The 24,843-nt window shown below is 38.5% G+C and overlaps 1 protein-coding gene and 1 long non-coding RNA gene across 7 annotated transcripts in view; one reads left to right on the top strand and one right to left on the bottom strand.

The window, feature by feature from the left end:
* Positions 1 to 24,843, bottom strand: part of LOC111949140 (uncharacterized) — a 239,268-nt gene that overhangs the window by 164,434 nt on the left and 49,991 nt on the right. The window lies entirely within an intron of this gene.
* Positions 4,216 to 19,765, top strand: LOC144986913 (uncharacterized). The gene is made up of 2 exons (XR_013650787.1): positions 4,216 to 5,241; positions 6,268 to 19,765. It is a non-coding gene; the product is annotated as an uncharacterized LOC144986913 (long non-coding RNA).

Genomic DNA, 24,843 nt, shown 5'->3' with positions numbered 1-24,843 from the left:
ATGCTTTTCTATCACCTAGACACAGATGGAGAACCATATCAACTGGATTAATAACAGGGTGGCATGTTTAGACAACATGAAGCTGTCCATCACATTTTTGACCTAAACATGTAAACACATCCTTGGCTCTGCGGTTAGGAAATGGTATTTGGGAATCTCTTTATACCAGGAGCCAGCCTGGCCATTGGAACATCGCCACAGTGCCCATCCAGACTGGGACAGCAACGGGGTCCACTTCAGAGCCGTGAGCTGCTGTGTTTAACTCCAGCTGTCCCAGCAAGGGAGACAACTGCAGCAACATCCACTGACCAAGCTGACAAGCCCTGGCAGAAAAGATCCCCACAAGAAAAACACTGGCTAAGGCAGGCTGGTCAAAAAAAAAATAGTTTTGCCATTGTCTTGCAGCTCGCAGATCAAGTGGTTTAGTTTTCCAGTAATGTCAGTCAAGAATGCAAGTTCAGATTCACAATGTTCATATTCACCATATTCAACAGACATCTCCTCCAATAGCACCTTAAAAATCCTGTGCTGTTTTGCTTTGCAGCTGAGGTTGTTTACGATTTTCAGAATAAGAGTCATTATATGTCCAGAGCCAATCACTTCTGCACATAAGGCGTGCTGGTGAATGACGCAGCAGTAATGCAGACATTTTGGAAAGTCTGGGTCAGCTTTACAGTGAGTGATGAAACCTGTTTGTCTATTGATCATAGCAGGAGTCCCATCTGCAGTCACTGCTACCAGCTTTTCTAATTGTACCTTTTTCTGCACAAAAACTCCTTCACCGTGTTATACATTTCAACTCCTCTTGTAGTTGTCTGTTAGGGCAGATGTGTCAGGAGTTCTTCTCTTGTGGAAACCAAAAGCTATGCTGTACTGTTGCCGTCCACAGACTCATCACACTGGACGTTAACCACCTGCACTTTGCAAGATCCCGGTCCAGCTAATTGGCCAAGTTATCAGACATAGCTGACACTCATCTAGACATTGTAGTGGAAATTGAATGAGTTCTATTGTTCTCATCCTTAGGGACAGTGATAGCAATTATCATCATTGCTTGAATTTTTTTCATGCTATATGCAAAAGTCTTTGTCCCTTAAGGCAACAGATTACAGCCCCCCCCCCCCCCCCCCCCCCCCCAGGCTGCTGTCGTATTAACAATAGCTTGGAGCTCCAGAATGGACAAGAAAAAACGACGAGAATGGCTCGAGCAGGGCGTTGCTCACGGGGCGGTCGCTCGTGCCGTGCGGTCGCACGTGCTTGGGCCCGCTAAATGCTACTTGTAGCTTTAATTATTAGGGCCCGAGCACGGAGTGCAAGGACCCTATTGTATCTGTTAGGTTTATTAGGGCCCGAGCACGGAGTGCAAGGACCCTATTGTATCTGTTAGGTTTATTAGGGCCCGAGCACGGAGTGCAAGGACCCTATTGTATCTGTAAGAGTTATTATTAGGGCCCGAGCACGGAGTGCAAGGACCCTATTGTATCTGTTAGGTTTATTATTAGGGCCCGAGCACGGAGTGCAAGGACCCTATTGTATCTGTTAGGTTTATTATTATTATTATTAGGGCCCGAGCACGGAGTGCAAGGACCCTATTGTATCTGTTAGGTTTATTATTATTATTATTATTATTATTATTATTCTTCCGACTTTTCCGTCGCCTTTTTGAGGCCTTTAACATACCCCAAAACTCACCAAATTTTGTATACACATCAGGAGTCGCGAAAAATTTCATATTTTATAGGAGAACGGCATAGGTAAACAAAAATGGCTCGATAGCGCCACCTGCAAAATTTGTTTTCGCGAGCACCTCCATATGCTTTATAGTACAAACCTGATTTTAACAGGGCATGTTCATCGGATAGAAACCTACAAAAAAGTCTCTTGGGACCAAGCTGTCAGTCGCACAGGAAGTCTGATATTTTGATGACAATATGTCATTTTTGCTGTATTTTGGTCATTTGCAGGCCTCGCTCTAGAACGAACTCCTCCTAGAGATTTGAGAGTAATGACTCCAAACTTTGGTTTTGTAAACTAGACACATGTCCGATGTTAAATTGCAAAGCTTTTAAGTTTTTATGGATGTTTGTGACCATGGCGGCGCGTCAAAATTGGAGGTCGTTTCGAAAACACGCCATGAAAAGAAAAATGGCCATTACTCAGCCATGCATAATCCAATCTGATCCAAAATTGATGTGCATGATTGTAGTCTGACTCTGAACACATCTGCAGTGAAAAAATCTGGAAAAAGTGTAGCGCCACCTGCTGGCAAGAGGAAATGACATGTTTTACTTGGAGCATCACTGCTCCGAGTAGGATGAGCCGACACACCTGAAAATGACGTCCACCTGTTGAAAAGCCATTGAAGTTTACTCTGACAAAAAACCATAACTTTCAATGCGGGGGTGTGGTCGTGACAGAGCGGCAAAGTTGGGCATCTCGCTATGCACACAAAAGTTGCTCTCACGTGCACATTCCTTGTCCAATCTCACTGAAATTCAATGGATATGATGAAGCTTCTATTCTGAACCCATGGATATGACAATCTTGGACGAGCTCTATAGCGCCACCTAGTTATTGCATTGGGCACATTCTGCCCTGTATTTTCTCTTTGCTTTGTCCGATGTGCATGAAATTAAAACTGGAGATACTCAGAAGGGTCCTCTCTCATCATGTAAAGTTTTATGGGTGTACACCTGACGGTGCCTGCGTAACAGGAAGTGGTCGATTATGTGCACCCAAATAATAGAAATTTATTATAAATCAGCCGTTTGTCTCAGGAAGCTGAGATTTCAGAATTAGATGCCTTTAATAACCTCCAGCTTTGATATGTAACACTATAGGGTCTACGAGAAACTTCATCACTTGATTTTTTTAATGAAATTTTGGACTGAACAAAGATTTTTAGCATAAATTCTGTTTAGGTTATCAGCACCAAGAATTCAACTTTCATAGGCATTTATGTGCTACTGCTTCCTAAAAAAATTCAGAATGATTGAAGTTACAGGTGACATCTTAGAGAGCATTACATCCAAAAAGGTCCGAAAACGTCTTTTTAGGCAAAACTGCAAACACCTATTTTTTTGCATAACTTATCTTTCAAATATCAGCACAAAAAAATTAAAAACGGTAGGGATCTGTGTTTGCTGCCTTCCATATTTTTTTCAGACTTAAAAGTGTAACAGATGATTTATAAAAAATCCTTTTCATCCAAAAACCTGTGTTAAATCTGTCTAGACTCCAAACAAACATTTTTTTTATGGTAACTTATGTTTCAACAATCGACACCAATTTTCACAGACCTAAAGCTGAACATGTCCCATAGCTCCCTGAATATTTTCATAGATATAAAATGAACTGGTCATTCTAACATCTGGCATTCTAACATCTAACATCTTACATGTCAAAGCCTCTCTCAGCCTGGCTCTGCTGAAGGAGTCGTGTTACAACCCCGCCCCCTCCTGCTGGGACCCCTGCTATGTAAATTAGCAAGCAGTGAACAGAGAGATGAGTAGTAAGAATGGCCATTACTCAGGCATGCATAATCCAAAGACAGCCAGTTAAACACTGAAAGACATATTTTTTCGGTATGTCTTTCATACATCTTTGGTATTAAAAACTCTCCAAGATGAATGTGCCTGACTCCACCTGCAGGTGGATCACAGACTTCCTGACGGACAGACAGCAGTATGTGAGGCTGGGGAAGCTCGTCTCAGATACTCGGACCACAAGCACCCGATCCCCCCAGGGCTGTGTCCTTTCACCCCTGTTACTCTCCCTGTACACAAACAGCTGCACAGCTGGTCACCTTTCTGTCAAACTCCTGAAGTTTCCTGGCAGAAAAGATCCCCTCAAGAAACACTGCAGGCTGTTCCATAAATAAAATATAGTTTTGCCATTGCCTTGCAGCTCGAAGTTCAAGTGATTTAGTTTTTCAGTAATTTCAGTCAAAAATGCAAGTTCAGATTCACCAAATTCAAATTCACCATATTCAGCAGACATCTCCTCCAATAGCACCTTGAAAATCCTGTGCTGTTTTGCTTTGCCGCTGAGGTGTTGATTTTCACAATAGGAGTCATCATGTGTCCAGAGCCAATCACTTGTGCACATAAGGCCTGCTGGTGAATGAAGCAGCAGTAATGCAGACATTTTGGAAAGTCTGGGTCAGCTTTACAGTGAGTGATGAAACCTGTTTGTCTATTGATCATTGCAGGAGCCCCGTCTGCAGTCACTGCTACCAGCTTTACTAATGGTACTTTTTCTGCACAAAAACTCCTTCACCGTGTTATACATTTCAACTCCTCTTTTAATTGTCTGTAAGGGCAGTTGTGTTTTGAAAAATTTTTTAGACTTCTTTATATTTATAGATATGAAGATTTCTCAACTTAAATAAAGCAGCCGATTGAACTTCTAAGAAAAGTCCACCAGAGAGAGTCAAAGGGATTACAATTCGGCCTCTAGGTAGCAGGTGACCGTTAAGTATTTATGCTGTAAAAGATTTTGTTGTTCTTTGACAAAGTTCACATGCAGCAGGCTTCCCCCACCAGCAAAGCATCATGGGAAGTATGACGTCACAACCCCTGAATAGCAAACGTTTCTTGTGAGATGTATCTAACAGAATCACCCACAAAACATTTTTTTGAACACAGACATAACACAAAGAAGACAACACACCACCACTTTGGGATTGGAATGTAATTTTATTAGATTTTAACCCTTGGGATCAAACTAAAAACGGAGCTGTCTGATTGGTCCATGGGAGAACTCATGCCAATGGGGCACAAACCCAACAGCTACAATGTTCCCTAACGGACTAATGATCAATAAAATAATTACTATAAAATGTTCTACACATACATACGGAACTAAACGAAGTAGAACTTCTATTATTTCATGAAAGCAATAACATGTAATCAATCTACTTCATCAAATACGAACGATAAAATGCATGATGGGAAAAACCACAAGTCAAGCAGCTGGTCAAGCCATTGAAGGCAGGGCATTTTCGTCTGAGTACTCCCTCTGCTCGACCCCTGCTGGACGACTGGAGAATCACACCCCACAGAGAATTTCGCTGAAGCTTGCCGAATTTGAGCAAATCAGTTCTTTTCAGAACTTTCTCATTTCCTCTGCACTTCGATCTTCGACGCTCCTGACCAGCAAGGAAGACTACAGGACCCCCAGTGAGAAGAACTCGACCTTGCCAGACGCACTGCGCCGAGGACGCCTTCAATTTGACTCGAGGTTTGTCACGACCATTATGAATTTTCCCGCGACTTGTAAACGAACCATTACTTTAATCGACCATCGACACTTTTTTACATCGCCACAACGACTACTCACCTTCTGATTATCAATTTTATTGAATAAAAAACCGTAAAAGTTGCTTAAAATTGATTAGACGAACGCAAATAATTTGACCTTTTACTTCGTTGAACCGGAAGTGATGGCGGGCATTTTGTTTCGAACGTAATTTTAAAAAGACTTTTCAAAGCAAACCAACCGACGAATTTTCTTTTTAAACGGACACAAATGTACAAAATGACATGTAGAATCGATACTGGTCGACAAACAACAAGTTTCTATCAGTTTCAGAGATCGTTTTTTTTTGTAGTCTATCCACCATCTTTGTAGTTCTCAATTAAATATTCGAATGTAGTTTTTACGGTTTTTAAACCACATTAACCAGTGAAACTCCTTTCTAATTGATCAAATACATAGCAGTTCACATATAATACATTTTGAACGCGTGCCGACCCGTGAGTATTTCCACTGAAGATCAGTTCCAACCTATTTTGTACTTTTTAGGTTTTAAGTTAAATTTTCAGTGTTTAATAATTTCATAGGACACATGTTAAATTTATTTGTGTATAAATGTTTTCATATAATCTATAAGTGTGGCAGCCAGTATGAATATATTTGCAGGAACACACACAGATTTTAAAATGGCTGCTTGGCCTCCTGTTCGCTTTAGGATTGATAACGTTATTATTAGTTTATAAATGTTTTTATGGTCTTGGGCCTTCATATTTGTCTGATATGATTTTAATGTATGATCCCCTGTGGACCCTGAGGTCCTCTGATACAGGCCTTTTGGTTATCCCAAAAGTTAAAACACACGGCAAGGCCTCATTCAGTTTTAATGGACCTCCTCTATGGATTAGCCTCCCAGAGAGCATCTACCATTTCATGTCTATTAAAGTTTGTTTATGTATTTATTTTTGTTTGAATTAAATGTTTTTCCTTTTACATTTTTATTTGTAACTCCAGAGTTTTCCTCTGAGGGATCTTCCACACCAGTGACTAAACCTTTGTCTGGACAACAGAGAGAGGAGCTGTTTGCTGTTTTTTCCAGAGAACGTTGTGTTTTGTAAGCCATTAAAGAGTTTGGTAAAGGTAAGTTAAATTTGCAGTGTTTAATAATCTATTATAGCAGTGATCCCCAACCTTGTTTCAATAAACTTGATTGCACATTTTTTAAGTTAACGGACAGGTCTTTGAGATGTTGGTGGAGGATTACTGTAGCAACGCCACGCAGAAGGAGGAACAGATGTGTGACATCACACATCCCAGCTTTAATTTAGACACCCATGGATAGAACATTGCATGGCTCTCATCATCCTCCCCCCTTCTGCCACTCATGGTGCAAAAAAGAAAAATGTAGCTATTTTTTTCTGGAAGTAGAAGGCTCCTCTTCTGTCTCCTGGCTGGGCCTTTTCACCTATGCAAAAAAAACTTTCCAAAGACGTTTGTTTTTTACTCATTTTGCTAGCTCCTGGGTTTTATTTTAGCGATAACTTATCACGTGACTGAGAGGAGCACCTTGGTCTGTGTTACTATGGAAGCGATTCTGTAGCATTAATAAAAAGCAAAGTCAAAACCAGAAATGCCTTTTAATTTTCAAGATGAAGCTGCATTTTTTGACTCAAAAATAAAATGAAAAAGCCATCCACCAAAATGCTTTTTCATTTCCTTCTTCAACACTGATTATTCTGTCACTTAATTAAAATTAAAATGAAAATGGTATTTGACATTTCATTTTCAAGACGTTCCATGGTAAATGTGTAGCATAATTCATTTAGAAATGTCTAATTTGACATTTAAAATGGATTAATAGAAATGCTTTTTATTTTCAAAGTGAAGCTGCATTTTTTGACTCAAAATTAAAAAGAAAAAGCAATACTTCAAAATGCTTTATCATTTTATACTGCAACACAGCTTTTTTGTCACTTAATTAAAATGATAAAGAAAATGGTATTTGACATTTCATTTAAAAAAAGGTGCATGGTAAATGTGTAGCATAATTCATTTAGAAATGTCTAATTTGACAATAAAAATGGTTTAACAGAAATGCTTTTTAATTTTCAAAATGTAGCTGCATCAAATAGCTCAAAATTCAAATATAATTCAAATATAATAGCAATATTTCAAAATGCTTTTTCATTTTATACTTCAAACCGCTTATTCTGTGTCATAATTAAAATGAAAATGCAAAGAGGGGATTGCATTTGCATTTTAACATCCACCCTGCAAAACTTGGAGCAATATTCATTTCTTAAAAGCATTAGCAGAGGGGAGGCGGGGCGATGACGTCACTGCTTTCTCCGTGTGTCCGCCTGCTGAAAGACACACGCACCAGGAGCAGACTGTTAGTGGCAGAGAAGAGGGTTTTGTGATGGTTGTGAACTTCTGATGAGTTTGCACAGCTTCTCAGGACTAACTAGCAGCATGTCCGTCTTCTGCGGTCCTCCTCCTGACGCACGCAGACAAGCTTTTTATCTTCGGACCGCCAGCTGCCTTTTCATAGCGGAGCGCGAAGCTCCGATCGCTGAAGGCGGAAATGCTGCTACGATGATCCGAGAAACCATCATATGAATTTGTGTTTCCAGTGGTGTCCAGAACAAAATAAAAACTGATGTAATTCTCACATATTTACAAATTTATTTGCAGCTAAATTTGCTGTTTGACAGCTGGAGCTCCATCAACAGACAGATTTCTCCATGCTAAACGGTTGCTGGTTGGACCAAAAACACTCACTCAGCGTGAAGCTGCAGGAGACTATCTTCATAATGTGCTTTTATTACTGTTATGATTATTATTAAAGGCCTGCTCTGCTTGATCATATGTTTGTAAATCCGTGCGGTCAGACGACGCTGAAGAAGTTGGGTTGGGATTCACAGCTTCTGATTCAAGAGGGAGCTAAAGGAACATTCTGCTGCATTTCTCGCATTAAGATCCAGGAATCCAGGTTTGAGCAGGCCAGGTCCAGCGGTTTGTGAACAGGACCCAGTTTTAGGTGATCTTAATGCGAACACAGACACACCAGGTCTCTCAGCGACAGCGGCCGTACACACGGAGAAAGCAGTGACGTCATCGCCCCACCCCCCCTCTGCTAATGTGTTTAAGAAATGAATATTGCTCCAAGTTTTGCAGGGTGGATGTTAAAATGCAATCCCCTCTTTGCATTTTCGTTTTAATTATGACACAGAATAGGCGGATTGAAGTATAAAATGAAAAAGCATTTTGAAATATTGCTTTTATATTTGAATTTTGAGCTACATTTTCAAAATTAAAAAGCATTTCTGTTAATCCATTTTAATTGTCAAATTAGACATTTCTAAATGAATTTTGCTAGACATTTACCGTGGACCTTTTTTAAAATGAAATGTCAAACACCATTTTCTTTATCATTTTGATTAAGTGACAGAATAAGCTGTGTTGAGGAAGGAAATAAAGCATTTTGAAGTATTGCTTTTTCTTTTTAATTTTGAGTCAAAAAATGCAGCTTCATTTTGAAAATCAGAAAAGCATTTCTATTAATCCATTTTAAAGGTCAAATTAAACATTTCTAAATGAATTATGCTACACATTTACCAGAGAACGACTTGAAAATGAAATGTCAAATACCATTTTCATTTTAATTAAGTGACAGAATAAGCTTTGAGGAAGGAAAAGAAAGCATTTTGGGGGATTGTTTTTTCATTTTATTTTTGAGTCAACAAAATGCAGCTTCTTTTTGAAAATGAAAAAGCATTTCTGGTTTTAACTTTGCTTTTTATTAATGCTACTGAATCGCTTCCATACATTACTGGTGACATAGACGGGTGTGACAGTCACACAGAGAATCGGGCATCTTTTCAAAATAAAACATCTTTCAGATTCAGATATAAATAAACCGGAAGTAAAGTAAGTTATTTATTATTTGCGGCCCGGGGGTTGGGGACCACTGTATTATAGGACACATGTTACATTTATTTGTGTATAACTATTTTCCAATAGTCTGAATATTTAATTTTATGTTTTTGATTATTTGTCTGTGTGGTATAAATGTATTGCTTTATGTATACATAATAGAAATGAGAATTTTATTTTAATGGTGGTTTCATTTTTTTATTTTTTTTTTAGATGCCACGAAAGAAGGGATTTAATATGCGTCGCACCAAAGTGTGTAAGGTTCAGGAAGAAGGTAAAACTTCTGGTTGTGTTTGTCTGGAGCAAATACAGAGGCCTTTGATTTCTGGAATGAAAGTAAGATTGACAAATTCAAGTGATAGTACAACATCGCTTACATGTTGTGTTGTGGCTGCAATCAACCATGTTGTTGCTCCAGTGTGTACATGGAGGGACGCTGATGTTGATAATATTAGAAATGAAGGTGTGCAGTTGGTTTGTTCATTTAATGGAAGTGATGGATGTGTGAACAATTCCGAAAAGTTATTCAAGGTTTCTGAAAAGCTCAGTGTGTTTGGAAGAATTTGGGATGTTGCTATCAATGAGCCTGTGTATTCTGGTGATTCAAAGAGTGAAGATTTTTCACTGTTGTATGAAATGATGCAGGAGCGACTGATGGAGGAAGATCTGTGTTTGTTGGATTTGCAGGGTTTCGTTTGTGCTGTCATTCATCACAAAGAGTATTTTGTTGTGGTTGATTGTGGTGCACGAGATTCATCTGGAATGTTTTCTAATATTGGAACATCTGTGGCTGTCTTCAACAGTTGCTTTAATGACTTGATGTTGCACATTTGGAACTTGAAAAAGTCTTTGAATGCAGAATGGTTTGGCATTAGTTCAATGTTTGTGAAAGAAGCTTCTTGGGACGGGTGTAATAATACATTTGGTTTGGGAGCAGAGGATGCACGTGTGAATCAGTCAGTTTTGGGCAAAAGACAGACTGGTTTTATAAAAGAACATGTTCAGGAGTTAAATGACAAAATTGTGGTTGGCGATAAATGTAAAGTGTTAATGGAATGCAAAAATACATTGAAAATTGGAAAAAAGGGCAGTAATTTAAAAAAAAAATCATCTTCAGTGATTTTAAATGAAAACAATTGTAACAGATTTGACACAGAACGTTGTGTAAGGGGATCTTTTCATCAAGGAGATCGGCAGCTTCAAAACAGAGGTGTGCAGTGCATGGCAATAGCCCTGGTGAGTATGGCTAAACACACGCATCGTAGTGTTTTTGAGTGGGAGGCAACAGACTTGGACCATGTTGTGTTTCTTGGTGATCAGCTTTACTCCTCGGTGTGTGAAAACAAAATCATCCCTGGAAATTTGAAGTTTTTGTCAGTACCTGATTTGCCCATGGATTCTGAAATTGATGGTAAATTATTTAAGTTTGAGTATGGTGAATACGTTTCTGGGATTGTTAATGTGAGTAATGGTAAATTTGTTGACAGTGGTGAAGTGATAACTCTTAAAAAGGGACTGGAGCACATGCTTGTCAAGTATAAAACATGTTTTTTGACCATAGGCAGTAGTACTTGTGCTGTTATTTCAGAAAACGGCCATTATGCTGTGGTGGATTCACATGCACGCAGTGGTACTGGAATGGCAGATGTAAATGGAAGAAGTATTATCATGTACCTTCCTAGTCTTAATGATTTATACAATTATATTTGTTGCCTGAGTATTTCACTTGCAGGGAAAGAAATGGCTTTTGAAATTGCATCCGTTGCTGTTACTGACAATGATCATAGTGAGAAAAATAAACAAAGTGTGCTTGAGAAGGATTGTAAAACTGGATTAAATACTGGGTCACAGTTTGGTTTCGGGTGCAGTTTAGATGTTCAAACTGGTCCCTTACCGTTGCATGAAAGTAACAGAAAGCGTAAGCTTTCTACTGTGCAACGTGAATCAAAGAAGACAAAATGGTATGATGCTAATGAAGCTAGTTTGGATGTTGAGTTTCTTGATGTTTCATCAAAGAAACTTGAGTTTTACCCTGTTGATTTTGATGTTACACAAGCATTGTGTAAACAACTGAATGTGCATTGTGAAAACACTGCTTGTTCTAACCCTCTAGAGGTTGATATGTTGGGAATTCCATGTCAAACTGATCATATAGTAGCCGATGGCAATTGTTTTTTTAGGGCTGTGTCCAAAGTTATTAGTGGTACAGAGAAAAATCACATAAAGTTAAGACGTGCAGTTGTCACACATTTACAAAAGAATGTTGGAAATTATAGTTCTCTTTTGAGATCTGAAAATATGTCTGTGGATGAATATCTCAATGTTTCTAGAATGAGATTTTCTGGTAGTTGGGCTACAGAGGTTGAAATTCAAGCTACAGCTGACTACTTGGGTGTGAGTGTGTATACATTTCACAATGAACGTTGGTTGAAATATGCCTGTCAACGTAAGGCCATATCTAAACAAGGCATATATTTGCAAAATATAAATGAGTGTCATTATGAAGTTGTAACTTGCGTTGAAATGTTTCAGCAGCAGCGTTGTTTTGGGTTGTGTAAATCTATGGAAAAAAATAATTTGGGTCATAATATGAGGCAACGCAAAAGAGACTCAGAAATGCTGTCAGAAGGAGATTGCAAGAGTGTTAAACATGGCAGGTCTGAAGTTGGTGATTGTAATGAAGTTTTGTTTAGTGCATTGGTTAACAATGATCACCAAAACAGTGAAATTTATCAAAGTAACAATTTAGTTGAAAATGCTTTCAGTTTTTATCCATTGTCGTTTGAGAGTGCAGTTTTGTTGTCAAAACATATTGATTTAGATTTTGTGAAGCAGTATGAAGACATTCCAACTAATAATGTAACGCTTGGTTCTATTTGTAAGACAGAGGTCACATTAAATGATGGCAATAGTTTTTTTCGTGCTATTTCTCGAGTCATTAGTGGATCTGAAAATTGTCATAGAAGAGTTCGACTGGCTGTTGTTAAGTTTATGCTAAAGAACAGTGACATTCATATGAAGTTGCTGGAGAAAGGATATGCCACAGTGTCTGAGTACATTCAAAAGTCACGTATGAAATATGTTGGCAGTTTTGTATGTGAGATTGACATTCAAGCTACTTCAAATGTTTTGGGAGTAGAAATTTTTGTACACAATGGTAGCATATGGAGAAAGTATAACCCTGTAAATAAAATACTTGGAAATCAAGCAATTTATTTGCGAGAATGTGGTGAGAAATATTACGAGGTTGTTGTTTGTGTTCATTGTAGTGGTAAAATTGGGTGTGCCAATTGGTGTAAAAGCAATAGTATTTGTTCTGAGAAACCACTGTTAAGATGTCGTTCTTTTCAACCACATAATGTTAGTTGTGATTCAGTTGGTGAATCTTCCTTTTCAAAGTATCTAAAAAAAAGGAGATCTTTTTACCACAAAATGCAATATCAAACAAGTGAACTGCATAAACAGAAGAAAAAAGATATGAGTAAAAGGAAATATGCATCTGATTCTTTGCGTAGATCCAGAGCATTAGAATTGAGTAAAAATAAATATAGGGAAAATGCTATGCATAAAATGTGGGTTAAAGAACGTAGTTCTGCAAAATACAGAACTGATGATTTACACAGACATCGTGTTAAAAATGGGAGTAAAAGCAAGTATAAATTTGATTTGTTACACAAACATAATGTTAAGGAAATGAGTAAAAGAAAATATCAGATTAATGTTACTCATAGAGAAAATGTTAAAGCACTGAGTTCTAGAAAATATCAGAGTAATGTTACTCATAGAGAAAATGTTAAAGCACTGAGTTCTAGAAAATATCAGAGTAATGTTACTCATAGAGAAAATGTTAAAGCACTGAGTTCTAGAAAATATCAGAGTAATGTTACTCATAGAGAAAATGTTAAAGCACTGAGTTCTAGAAAATATCAGAGTAATGTTACTCATAGAGAAAATGTTAAAGCACTGAGTTCTAGAAAATATCAGAGTAATGTTACTCATAGAGAAAATGTTAAAGCACTGAGTTCTAGAAAATATCGTCAAGATCCTCACTTTAGGAAAAGTGTGTTGGATGGGATGAAATTGAAGCGACAATTGAATAAAAAACAGTTGGAAGAGTTTGATGTTGTTATGAAACAATTTTTGGATAAAGTTAAAGATGGACCTGGGTTTGTTTGTTGTGTATGTCATAGGTTGTTATTTGAACATCAAGTATTACATTGTAAAAAAGAGTTGTACAGTAATGCAGGACTTGGACTTATCGCTGATCAATGTATCACTTCTGGTTATTTGCATATCTGCAATGCAAACTGCTCAAAAAATTGTGAATGGATGAAAACATCAAGAAGCAAATTGTGGATTTGTTACACGTGTCATGCTAAAATCAAGAAAGGTAAAGTACCAGCTGAAAGTGTTAAAAATAACTTAGAACTTGAACCTATACCAGCGGAATTGGCATGTTTAAATCAATTAGAACAACATCTAATAGCGTTACATATTCCATTTATGAAACTGTTAGCATTGCCCAAAGGTGGACAGAATGGCGTGCATGGACCTATTACTTGTGTTCCTGCAAATACTGAACAAACAACTTATTTGTTACCACGCATGTCTATTGAGGGTTCTCTTGTGCCTGTGAAATTAAAACGGAAGCTTACTTATAAAGGACATTATGAATATCAGTATGTTGATACGGAACGTGTTAAGCAGGCTTTACAGTTTTTACAAACCCATAATTATTATTATAACAACGTGAAATTTAATAATGATTGGATTAATGGTTTTTGTAAAGAAACATCTGATGTGGTAGAAAAAGATGTTGAATGCACTGCAAATGTTGACGATTCAAATGTTTTAGGAGATGAACTTCTGCATGATAGACAGCAGCATTGCATGTTCCAGGACACTTGTCTAATGCCAGTAGACATTGGTCAAGAGGCTTTGGATCAATATTTTGATCACATTTTGAATGTAGCTCCCGCTGAAGGCAATAGTCCGGTGAAGTTGTTGTCCGATATTACAAATGAGGCTAAGTGTTTTCCTGTGTTGTTTCCTAAGGGTGGACCAACATATCATGATGGAAGACAACATCCTTTAACTCTATCACGATATTTTAACAACAGGATTCTTAATGCTGATTGTCGTTTTGCACAAAATGTGGAATATATTTTTTTTGCCCAATATATGACAGAATTAGAAAAGGTCGTTTCAAATGTTTCGATTGCAGTAAGAAAAGGTAAGTATAATTTTAAAAATAAACGAGTAGTTACTGGAGAGTTGTTGAAAAGTGATGATTCTATTAAAAGGATGTTGGAATTTGATGATGGGTACCGATTTTTAAAACCAATTAGAGGTACGCCAGCTTTTTGGCAGGCGGCCCAGAAAGACCTCATGGCTTGTGTGAGGCAGCTTGGAATCCCCACATGGTTCTGTTCATTTTCTTCAGCTGATATGCGTTGGAAGAATTTACTTTCCTGCATTCTGAAGCACGAAGGTAGAACTGAAACTGTGGAGCAGTTGGAATGGGCAGACAGATGTGAGCTTTTGCGTCGTAATCCTGTCACTGCTGCTCGGATGTTTGATTTTCGTTGGCATTGTTTTCTGAAAGAGGTTCTTATGTCGCCTGCATGTCCTATAGGAAAAATTAAGGATTATTTTTATAGGGTGGAGTTTCAGCAACGAGGCTCACCACATCTTCATTGCCTGTTTTGGATAGAGGATGCACCTGTAATTGACAGAAATACAGATGCTGAAGTGATTGCATTTATTGATCGTTATGTGACTTGTGAGTTACCATCAAATATTGACTTACTGGAAATTGTAACATCTGTGCAAAAACACTCTGAAACACATGCGAAAACATGTAAAAAAAAAGGAACTGTGTGTCGTTTTAATTTTCCTAGACCACCTTCTGCGCGTACATTCATATCACGTAGCACAAGTGCTGAAGAGACACAGTCTTGTCAATGTGTGTTATCACAGAAAGAGTCTTGCAACTGTAAAGAAAATGCACAGACACCGCAATTGAAGAAAAAAGAGGCTTCTGCATTGATTGCACACATTAAAGCTGCTCTCTCAACTGATGGGCCAACTTATGACAATGTTGAGGATTTGTTTGAATCTGTTGGGTTAAACCAAAGCACATTTGAAACTGCATATAACTGTTGTGCTCGGAAAACCCATGTTGTGCTGAAACGTCAACTTAAAGAAGTTTGGATTAATCAATATAGCAAGCCACTGTTAAAATGCTGGAATGCTAATATGGATATACAGTTTGTTGTCGACGCATACGCATGTGTTGTGTACATCATTTCTTACATCTCTAAATCAGAGAAGGAAATGGGTTTATTATTGCAGTGTGCACAAAAGGAAGCATGCAGGGATGGAAATGCTTCTGCCAAAGAGAGTCTAAAAACATTAGGCAGTACATATTTGCACAACAGAGATGTATCTGCTCAAGAAAGTGTTTATAGACTGACAAATGCACATTTGAAAGAGTGCTCTCGGAAAGTTGTGTTTCTTCCTGTTGGTGAAAATACTGTTAAAATGAGTTTACCGTTAAAAGTACTTAAAGAAAAAGCATCAAAGCATTCTGTTAGCACAGATGATATGTGGATGACAAGCATTGTGGATAGATATAAGAACAGACCTAAGAGTGATGATTTTCCTTCAATGTGTTTAGCAGTATTTGCTTCCGAATTTCGTGTGTTGTCAAAAAATGAAAGTGCTGCTAAGCGAATAAAGTTGAACAACAACACTGGATATGTTGTAAAAAGAACCCGCACACAACCTGCTGTTGTACGTTACGTTAAGTTCTCTGAAACAAAACAGCCTGAATTGTTTTATCAAAGCAATCTGCAGTTGTTTTTGCCATACTACAGCGATAGCCAGCTGAAACCTCAAGGTTTTGAAACGTATCAAGACTTTTTTCATAAGGGCACGATAAGACTTGGTAATTCAGGTCTGCAGTTGGTAAAGTCCGTGGTAACATTAAACAGAAGTAAATTTGAAATTGATGGTGATAAATTGGTTAATGCTCAGCAAGGGATAGATAATGCTGGTGTAGTTGAAGATGCCTGGTGTGAATTATGCCCTGAGCAAGAATTGGAAAGACTTGAGTGTCAAGAGTTGTTGCAGAACCAAAAAAGTGTCGATGATGAACAGGAATTTGATATTCCTGATTTAAGAGTTTCTGCTCAACATAGCCATTTCTTTCAACTGAATAACACAAAAATGCCTCGTAGTGATGGCTTGGCTTTAATTCGCTCTTTAAATGAAATTCAGATGGATATTTTTTACCAAGTGAGAAAATGGTGTGTGGAAAAGGTTTTGGGAAAAAAGCCAGAACCATTCCACCTGTTCATAACAGGAGGTGCAGGGACTGGTAAAACTCACCTAATTAAAGCAATAAAATATGAATCAAATAGACTATTGTCTCCTCTTTGTCGTCATGTAGATGACATCTGTGTTTTGTTGACGGCTCCCACAGGAATTGCTGCGTTTAATGTACAAGCAAGTACTATACACAACACTTTTTGTATTGGTAAAGATGTCCGCTTACCTTACACACCACTGGGTGAGGAAAAATTAAATTCTTTACGTGCCATTTACAGCAGTTTACAGATTTTGATAATTGATGAAATATCCATGGTAGATCATAATTTATTAGCATATATTCATGGGCGTCTGAGGCAAATAAAGCAAACTGGTAACTCTGCATTGTTTGGAAATGTTTGTATTATTGCAGTTGGGGATTTCTTTCAATTACCTCCAGTGAGAGGAAAACCATTGTATGTAGAAAATGTGGGTATGGATCTTTGGTGTGGTGTGTTTGAAATTGTTTGCCTAGAAACCATTGTACGCCAAAAAGATCAGGAATTTGCCAAATTACTCGGCAGAGTTAGGACACGATGCAAAGGTACTGAAATGTTAAAAAGTGATATCCAACAATTGAAGTCACGTGAAACGGGAGAAGGCAGCTCTGCTTTACATATTTTCCCAACTAATGGTCAAGTAAATCAACATAATTTAACCCATCTACACTCATCCTGTCCAGAGTATGTAACTATTAAAGCTCAAGATTATGTAAATTGTAAGGAAACAGGTAGACAAGTGTTACTAAGTGGTAATCATTCAAATGCTAACAATACTTGTCTAGCAGAAAGACTTCTTTTGGGGAAGAATGCACGTGTCATGCTCTGTAAAAATGTTGATGTGGCAGATGGTCTTGTCAATGGTGCATGTGGAATTGTGACTGATATTGTCTATAGAAACTCTGACTTTCCACAAATTGTTTTTGTGAATTTTGATAATAAAGACATTGGAAGACAACGGAAGAAACAGTATGAAAATCATCCAGGGCTTGTCTCAGGTTCTGTAGCCATTGTTCCAGAAGAGGAACGAGTCACAGGAAGAGGTGGTCTGAGACGTCAGTTTCCTCTAAAACTTGCTTGGGCTTGTACTGTTCATAAAGTTCAGGGTCTTACCATTGATAATGTTGTTGTGTCTTTGAAAAAAACTTTTGCTCCTGGGCAGGCTTATGTTGCATTAAGCCGCGTAACAAGTTTGTCTGGTTTAATTATTCAAGATTTTAAGGAACAGGCCATTTACTGTAACAAAACAGTTTCTGAATATGTGGCAAACATGCCTCAATATCTGATAAATAAAGAAAATCTCACTTCTAGTTCATGTGAATTCAGCATTTTCCTCATGAATGTGCAAAATTTACAGTGGCATGTAAAGGACTTAGCTTTGTGCACAAAACAGTTACATGTTAACTGCATAGCTGTAACTGAAACATGGCTTCCAAATGCACCTTTAACTGATGCATTGAACATCAGTGGGTATAATTTTTATAGTATGCCACGCTCACTGTCTTATAGTGGAGTAGATCCTAGACTGAATGTGATTAAAGGCTTAAAACATGGTGGTGTTGGAATGTACACCGTTGAAAATATCCTGTTTGAACATGTAGAGATACAAAATGTAGATATTGAATGTTTAGTGCACAGATTTATTACATCAAACATAGTCGTGGCAGTTCTGTATCGTCCACCATCATATGCCATTTCATTATTTAGAGAGAACCTTAAGAAATTAGTTGATCTTTTGGAGCCCCTGGGTGATACCATTGCTATAATGGGTGATTTTAATGAAAACTTAGTAAACTCTAAGACAATAACTGATTTCATGGCACATAAAGGTTTCATTCAACTGGTTTCTGAAAACACAACGTTAAAAAATACGATAATCGATCATGTGTACTTAAAAACAACAAACTATAAAGTCGAATGTACAGTTGTACAAACATACTTTAGTGATCATGATGGGGTTCTTTGTCGTTTTACACATGTAAGTGACTGTTGATGATTGTGGCAAAGGAGAAAGGGAGAGATGGCGACATCTTTATCTCTTTTAAGTCACAAATGTCTGACTTAATATAAAACGTCAAATGTTGAACTCAATACATGCTGGTGTCAGTTGTTGTGGCGAAGGAGAAAGGGAGAGATGGCGACATCTTTATCTCTTTTAAGTCACAAACGTCTGACTTAATATAAAACGTCAAATGTTTAACCAAATACATGCTGGTGTCAGTTGTTGTGGCGAAGGAGACGGGGAGAGATGGTGACATCTTTATCTCTGTTAAGTCACAACGTCTGACTTAAATTAAAACGTCAAATGTTTAACCAAATACATGCTGGTGTCAGTTGTTGTGGCGAAGGAGACGGGGAGAGATGGCGACATCTTTATCTCTTTTAAGTCACAAACGTCTGACTTAATATAAAACGTCAAATGTTGAACTCAATACATGCTGGTGTCAGTTGTTGTGGCGAAGGAGAAGGGGAGAGATGGCGACATCTTTATCTCTTTTAAGTCACAAACGTCTGACTTGATATAAAACGTCAAATGTTTAACCAAATACATGCTGGTGTCAGTTGTTGTGGCGAAGGAGACGGGGAGAGATGGTGACATCTTTATCTCTGTTGAGTCACAACGTCTGACTTAAATTAAAACGTCAAATGTTTAACTAAATACATGCTGGTGTCAGTTGTTGTGGCGAAGGAGACGGGGAGAGATGGTGACATCTTTATCTCTGTTAAGTCACAATCCTCTGACTTTATGGAAATATGGTTTCTTTTCCTGCATCATGAATACATATAAGGCATTACAAATTTACATTTTTTTCTGTAGTTAGCAATTGAGTAAAGAATCAAAATCCTTTTTTTGCATATTTCTAAATTTCAAACCATCTGATTTACAAACATATTACAAGTACTCAAAATGTACTTCAGAAAGTAATTGAAATTTATGTATCTATTGCATTCCTATGGCCTAGTTATTCATGATGCAGGTTTTGCTTTCCTTGCCATGTGACTTCAAAAAAGCAAAAGACATTGGTAATGGTACTCCCAGTTACTGGGATGGGGTTCGATTCCCTACAATGTCCGTGTTCTGAGGTCACATAAACATTTTTTTAATGTCAGTGAATATATGTCTTCATGAATTAACTTTTTTAATCAGAGAAATTTCTATAAATCTCGCCATAGGAGAATCCCCACCGCACCCACCCAGACTAGAACATCAACGGGGTCCACTTCACAGCCGTGAGGCTGCAAAGTTAAACTCCAGCTTCCCCAGAAAGGGCAACAACCACAGACCAAGCCGACAAGCCCTGGCAGAAAAAATCCGCACAAGAAACACTGCAGTCTGTTCCAAAAAAATATATAGTTTTGCCATTGCCTTGCAGATCACAGTAAAAGTGATTTAGTTTTCCAGTAATGTCAGTCAAAACTGCAAGTTCAAATTTACCATATTCTTATTCATACTCACCATATTCAGCAGACATCTCTAATAGCACCTTGAAAATCCTGTGCTGTTTTGCTTTGCAGCTGAGGTTTTTTATGATTTTCACAATAGGAGTCATTATGTGTCCAGAGCCAATCACTTCTGCACATAAGGCCTGCTGGTGAATGAAGCAGCAGTAATGCAGACATTTTGGAAAGTCTGGGTCAGCTTTACAGTGAGTGATGAAACCTGTTTGTCTATTGATCATAGCAGGAGCCCCGTCTGCAGGTATGGCTACCAACTTTTCTAATGGTACCTTTTTCTGCACAAAAACTCCTTCACCGTGTTATACATTAAAACTCCTCTTGTAGTTGTCTGTTAGGGCAGTTGTGTCAATCATGTTAAATGTAGCTTGCAGCTCCAGAAACCAGAAGGAAGACTGAAGCCAAACGGTTCGAGCAGGGCGTTGTTCTTGGGGCGGTCGCCCATGCCAGGCGGTCGCACGTGCTCGGGCCCGCTAAATGCTACTTGTAGCTTTAATTATTATTATTATTATTATTCCGACTTTTCCGTCGCCTTTTTGAGGCCTTTAACATACCCCAAAACTCACCAAATTTTGTATACACATCAGGAGTCGCGAAAAATTTCATATTTTATAGGAGAACGGCATAGGTAAACAAAAATGGCTCGATAGCGCCACCTGCAAAATTTGTTTTCGCGAGCACCTCCATATGCTTTATAGTACAAACCTGATTTTAACAGGGCATGTTCATCGGATAGAAACCTACAAAAAAGTCTCTTGGGACCAAGCTGTCAGTCGCACAGGAAGTCTGATATTTTGATGACAATATGTCATTTTTGCTGTATTTTGGTCATTCGCAGGCCTCGCTCTAGAACGAACTCCTCCTAGAGATTTGAGAGTAATGACTCCAAACTTTGGTTTTGTAAACTAGACACATGTCCGATGTTAAATTGCAAAGCTTTTAAGTTTTTATGGATGTTTGTGACCATGGCGGCGCGTCAAAATTGGAGGTCGTTTCGAAAACACGCCATGAAAAGAAAAATGGCCATTACTCAGCCATGCATAATCCAATCTGATCCAAAATTGATGTGCATGATTGTAGTCTGACTCTGAACACATCTGCAGTGAAAAAATCTGGAAAAAGTGTAGCGCCACCTGCTGGCAAGAGGAAATGACATGTTTTACTTGGAGCATCACTACTCCGAGTAGGATGAGCCGACACACCTGAAAATGACGTCCACCTGTTGAAAAGCCATTGAAGTTTACTCTGACAAAAAACCATAACTTTCAATGCGGGGGTGTGGTCGTGACAGAGCGGCAAAGTTGGGCATCTCGCTATGCACACAAAAGTTGCTCTCACGTGCACATTCCTTGTCCAATCTCACTGAAATTCAATGGATATGATGAAGCTTCTATTCTGAACCCATGGATATGACAATCTTGGACGAGCTCTATAGCGCCACCTAGTTATTGCATTGGGCACATTCTGCCCTGTATTTTCTCTTTGCTTTGTCCGATGTGCATGAAATTAAAACTGGAGATACTCAGAAGGGTCCTCTCTCATCATGTAAAGTTTCATGGGTGTACACCTGACGGTGCCTGCGTAACAGGAAGTGGTCGATTATGTGCACCCAAATAATAGAAATTTATTATAAATCAGCCGTTTGTCTCAGGAAGCTGAGATTTCAGAATTAGATGCCTTTAATAACCTCCAGCTTTGATATGTAACACTATAGGGTCTACGAGAAACTTCATCACTTGATTTTTTTAATGAAATTTTGGACTGAACAAAGATTTTTAGCATAAATTCTGTTTAGGTTATCAGCACCAAGAATTCAACTTTCATAGGCATTTATGTGCTACTGCTTCCTAAAAAAATTCAGAATGATTGAAGTTACAGGTGAACTTTTAGAGAACATTTCATCCAAAAAGGTCCGAAAACGTCTTTTTAGGCAAAACTACAAACACCTATTTTTTTTCATAACTTAATCATCATATATCAACACCATTTATTTTTTTAAATGTAGGGATCTGTGTTTGCTGCCTTCCATATTTTTTTCAGAAGTCCAGGTGAAACAGATGATTTTAAAAAAATCCTGATTCATCCCAAAACCTGTGCTTTTTCCGTCTGGACTCCAAACAAGTGTGTTTTAAAATTACTTATGCTTCAAATATCCACACCAAGTTTAACACGCATATAGCTGAACATGTTTAAATGCTTCTTGAATATTCTTTACAGATATAAAATGAACTGGTCAACTGTAGGATGTCATTTCCTCTTACATGGTTCAGTCTTTTCCTCATGCTGCAGCCTGCTCCTCAATCTTTCCTGTTGCTGGAGTCAAATTTCACCCCCCCCCCCCCACACACACACACCAGCTGCCTGTTTATATGCTAACTAACCCAGAAGTGAGGTGACAATAGTTTAGACACAAGAGGGAGGGCAGACTGCTTTTTCATTTGTTTTGTATGTCTTTCATAGATTTTTATGAATAATCATTGCTTTTCTAGTCATGTAAAATGCAATTAACTTAATATTTTATCTTTTTTTTTTTTACAAACAAAACATATGAATGTGCTCCAAAACAAAACCCAACTCTCAGTACAGTTCTACAGATGTAACATAAGACTTAGACAGTAAATGTCTCTTTTATCCTTTTTTAATCAATGCTGCAACTTCTTTTCCTTAATATAAATCCAATGAAATTAAACTACAAAACCAAAAAACACAACCTATAGCAAATTTCTCTAAATAAATTATGTGTATATACAATATGTAGCACTTTTAAACAAAATAATAACAAATCCTTCCAATACAAGCACAGAAAAATGGAACACAAAATTTAAAACCCAAATTTGAAATGGCAATTTTAAAAAGATAATTTTTTCAGCCTGCTAAAAGTGCACAATTGTAAAAGCTCTTTTATATAGACAACTGTTTGGTTGCTTAGAGCTCTAAATATAAAAACAATGCCTTTATGGACGTGGCACGGATGGCACGGATGTTCAGCAGGGTAAACCCCAGGAAAGCGGCGGGACCTGATGGAGTTCCCGGAAAGGTTCTGCGGGCCTGCGCCGATCAACTCTCCCAGGTCTTCACAAAAATCTTCAACCTGTCGCTAGCTCAGGCTTTCATCCCTGCTTGCCTGAAGTCATCCACTATCATCCCGATACCCAAAAAGTCCTCATCCACAGCCTTCCTCACGGACTTCCGCCCAGTTGCACTCACTGCTGTCATCACAAAGTGTCTGGAGCGGCTGCTCCTGGGACACATCAAAGACTCCCTCCCTCCAATCTTCGTCCCCCACCAGTTTGCAGAACAGAACAGATCCACCCCCACTCTACATCGATGGAAACTGTGTGGAGAGGGTCCACAGCTTCACCCTCCTGGGCACCACCATCTCTGCTGACCTCACATGGTCTAACAACACCATGACTGTCATCAGGAAGGCCCAGCAACGCCTGCACTTCCTGAGAAAACTTAGGAGGAACGACGTCAGCCAGGAGCTGCTGGTAACGTTCTTCCGCTCAACCATTGAGAGCATTCTGTCCTATGGCATCACAGTGTGGTTTTCCCACTGCACTGAAGCAGAACGGCAGAGTCTCCAGAGAGTGGTAAAGACAGCGCAGAGGATCATCGGCTGCCCCCTCCCCTCACTGAAGGACATTTACCAGTCTCGCTGCCTCAGCAGAGTGACTAGCATCACCACTAACTCCACCCATTCTGCTTTCCCTCTGTTTGAACTGCTGCCCTCTGGAAGGAGGTACAGGTCCATCAGAACCAGGACAAACAGACTAAGAAACAGCTTTTTTCCACAGGCAATTATCATACGGAATGCACATACGTCCACCAACCACACCTCACTCTAATTTTACTACAATGCGTGCAATATCCTGACTGTCTAACCGGGTCACTGTGCAATAACTTGATATTTATTAAGCTGTGCTCACAGCAACTCATGTAATTCCATTCTATTTTATTCACAAATATTTAATATTTAACAGTTTCTGTCCATATTGTTCATTTTTTGTTAAGAGTTGTAAATACAGTATTTCTTTTTCTATTCTATTTTTATTTTTATTTTATGTAACTCCTTCACTCCAAGGCTGCTGCAATTTCATTGTATCCCCATGTACAATGACAATAAACGATTCTGATTCTGATTATATCACTTAGACACAGATGGAGAACCATATCAACTGGATTGGTAACAGCAACAACCACCGACCAAGCCGGCAAGCCCTGGCAGAAAAGATCCCCACAAGAAACACTGCAGGCTGTTCCATAAAAAATATAGTTTTACCATTGCCTTGCAGATCACAGTTGAAGTGGTTTAGTTTTCCTAAAAAAATTCAGAATGATTGAAGTTACAGGTGAACTTTTAGACAACATTTGATCCAAAAAGGTCCGAAAACGTCTTTTTAGGCAAAACTGCAAACACCTATTTTTTTGCATAACTTATCTTTCAAATATCAGCACAAAAAAATTAAAAACGGTAGGGATCTGTGTTTGCTGCCTTCCATATTTTTTTCAGACTTAAAAGTGTAACAGATGATTTATAAAAAATCCTTTTTCATCCAAAAACCTGTGTTAAATCTGTCTAGACTTAGTATTAAAAACTCTCCAAGATGAATGTGCCTGACTCCACCTGCAGGTGGATCACAGACTTCCTGACGGACAGACAGCAGTATGTGAGGCTGGGGAAGCTCGTCTCAGATACTCGGACCACAAGCACCGGATCCCCCCAGGGCTGTGTCCTTTCACCCCTGTTACTCTCCCTGTACACAAACAGCTGCACAGCTGGTCACCTGTCTGTCAAACTCCTGAAGTTTGCTGACGACACCACACT

This window comes from Oryzias latipes, chromosome 17, assembly GCF_053564925.1.
Source record: "Oryzias latipes strain Hd-rR chromosome 17, Olatipes_Hd-rR_3.1".
NCBI classification, from domain to species: Eukaryota; Metazoa; Chordata; class Actinopteri; order Beloniformes; family Adrianichthyidae; genus Oryzias; species Oryzias latipes.
The sequence above is the reverse complement of the archived record's forward strand: the minus strand, read 5'-3'. Positions and strand labels throughout refer to the sequence as shown.